This window comes from Castanea sativa, chromosome 1 (assembly GCF_040712315.1).
Source record: "Castanea sativa cultivar Marrone di Chiusa Pesio chromosome 1, ASM4071231v1".
Lineage (NCBI taxonomy): Eukaryota > Viridiplantae > Streptophyta > Magnoliopsida > Fagales > Fagaceae > Castanea > Castanea sativa.
Genome location: NC_134013.1, coordinates 11,866,011 through 11,869,250, shown reverse-complemented (window position 1 = coordinate 11,869,250; position 3,240 = coordinate 11,866,011).

Below are 3,240 nucleotides of genomic sequence, written 5' to 3'. Positions count from 1 at the left end.
AGGTCCAAAGGCCCGACATAACTAAGGTTACTTTTAACAAGTGACAAGACATCAATTTCCACAAGGTTTGTGGTCGAATTATAGCTTAACCAAGTTTGTTTGATTCTTAAAATCAGTAACTTCATGCATCAGAGGTAGTCATAACTTTGAAATATTCACCGATAAAAGCACACTTTATTAATAATAATATCTTCTAAGATTATTTACATTCCATGGGCGTGGTACAATTCTTTCATCTAGGTCAGCTAGCCGATATGACCCTACGCCTGCTATTGATACAATGCGGTAGGGGCCTTCCCAGTTGGGTCCTAACTTACCCCAAAGTTTGGGTTCTTAGAGGTACCCACAACTTTTCTTAGTACGAGATCACCGAGGTGCAAGTGGCCTTAGCCTCGCGTGGGCGTCGTAACCCGTTTTAGCTTACGGTGATAATAAGCCATACGGACCATCGCGCCTCGCGCCGTTCCTCAAGCAAATCTAGGCCTTTTCCGGGAGTCCATTGTTATTCTCGGGACTAAAGGAGCTTTGGTCTTTAAGGTGGGAAAACCGGATTCCGGAGGTATCATAGCCTCGGCTCCATAAGTCATAGAGAATGGAGTTTCTCCGGTGGACTGCGCGGTGTGGTCCGATACGTCCGCGAGAACATGAAGGAGCTCTTCTACCCATCTACCTTTCGCATCATCCAACCTTTTCTTTAGCCCAACGATAATGACTTTGTTAACGGCCTCGGCTGCCTTAGTTTCCTCGAGGATAAGCTGGGGTGGAATACCTATTTATAATACCCATGTCACCACAATACTTCCTAAAAGTCTTCTTGTCGGCGAACACCATTGTCCGAGATGAGCGTGTGTGGTATACCGAATCTGGTAACGATGTTTTTCCAGACAAACTTCTTGGAGTCAATATCTCTTATATTTGCTAAGGGCTCGGCCTCAACCCATTTAGTGAAATAGTCTGTTCCCACAAGAAGCCATCTTTTATTGCCAGCACCTTTGGCCTTAACCGTGTCATCCCCTAATCTTTATTACGAAATCCCGAGTTCTTCGGTGTCCATCCGAGGGTAAGTTCACCCTCGGTTGGATCCTCGGACCCTCGGCGTATGGGCCGACCCATAGTACCAACAAATTCTAAACCCAGTAGCAGGTCGGCCTTCCTTAACACGGCCCAAAAGGCCCACATTCTCATCAGGATCTTTTTGCCCCCCACAGTAATCAAATTAAAATTTTTATTAACTTAGAAATTATAGGAGAAGAAGAAGATGAGTACAAAAAAAAAAAATTATATCTATTTTTCTATAAATCTAAAAAAAATTGCAATTTTAACGTGTAGTAATATAATTTTTAAAAAATATATGGATTACATGGACATTTTTTTATGTAGGATTAGATAAAGAGTTTGTATTGTAATCAAATTAATATTTTTATCAACTTAAAAATTATAGGAGAAGAAAAATTATATATATATATATATATTTTTTAAAGAAATCTAAATTTTTTTCTAAAATTTGGTGAAGCCAAATGACATAACCACGACTTTTAAGCCAAACTTTTTTTTTTAGAGAGTTTCAACTTATGTATAGCTTTTTATTATCAAATCAAGACAGGTATAGATTTTTGGTTTAGACGGAGATTGAACCTTAGATTTCTTATTCAACTATTAAAAATTTCACCAGTTGAACTAACTAAAATCCACTTCTAAGCCCAACTTTTATTATATATTATATGATGTAAAAGTACATAAAATTTACACAAAAGTTTAGATTAAATATTAATTTTAAGGTATACTAGGGGAAAAAAGAGAGTTATGTTACTTATAACACTTTTTTTCTTTTACATATAAGAAATTTAGATAATAAGATGTGATTGGTTTAATATTATTTTCAGGTATCTACCATTACAACAAAATTTTTCCTCCACTAACCACAACATTTTTTTTTGTAGGAAACAATGATCACAACATCCTATTTCAATGAATTGTAAAAAAGAATGTACATGAACAATTTTTTTTTAAGTGCAGGTTAGGATTTGGTCCATTTGGGTGAAGAAAAAGTTTAACTTCAAACCACTTTGGAGTTATATTCATCCGACTTATTATGTGACGATTGAATAATTTTATAAATTGTCATGCAATTAATTAGAGGAGATAAATCCAAACTAATTTAGAGCTAAACTTTGTCATTTGGGCTAACTTCCTCAATCAAGATTAGCTTTTATCAAAGAGCATAATTAATCACAAATTAGTGTATATGGTAGAAGTGACTAAGCTGAATTTTTTCTCACACCAGGTGAGTATTTTTCTCTCTAGGGAGAGACTTTTCTTCTCACACTTTGGGTGAGGACTATGTAATTCCTAGCGTCTGTCTACAACTTTTTTCAAGTTTAGTGGGGTCTATTTAGTGTTTTCCTATTTATATGATGGATTTGGATTTTATAAACAAGTTGCAAATTATAACTTTGATGGAAGAGGAGGGAGAAGTCATTAAGGTTGGGGTCTCACAGAGGGAAAGGATGTTGGAAGAATGTTCCCTTAGTTTGTTGGGGAGGTTTCTCACTACACGAGCTTTCAACTAGTGTGCGACCAAGGATTTGCTAAGGTATGTGTGGAGATTGGGCTTGGACTTACGCATTGTTGACGTGGAGGATGATCTTTTTTAATTCAAATTTACAACAGAGAGTCAGTTGAAGTGGGTGCTAACAAATGGTCCGTGGAGTTTTGAGGACCACCCTCTAGCGTTACGGAGATGGGTGAGAGGGATAACAACCACTTCGGATAGATTCATTTCAATGCCGATGTGGGTTTAGGTATGGGGTTTACCTTTTGACTTGTTATTGGAAGAGGTAGGCAGGGAAATCAGTAGTGGTTTGGGAGAAGTACTGGAAGTTGATTTGAAGGCGTTCTCATCTGACCAAGCCCGCTTTATTAGAATTAGGGTGGAGTTGCCGTTGGATAAACCATTACGTCGAGGAGGAGTTGTCGCCAGGAAGGAGATAAGGTTTGTATAGGTTTCAAGTATGAACATTTAGTTGGGTTTTGTTATCAGTGTGGTCGGAATGGTCATGAGTTTAAGGATTGCTCTGTTCAAAGGGATCGAAAACAGGGGTGTCTCCATTATGGGGAGTGGTTGAAGGCGGGCTACCGTAGAAATCATGGTAATACAAACAAAGCAAGACGTAGCCCGGAGCGGTGGGATGACGATGTCCAAATTGATAAGAGGTATCGGGGTTCCTCATAGAGGAAGAT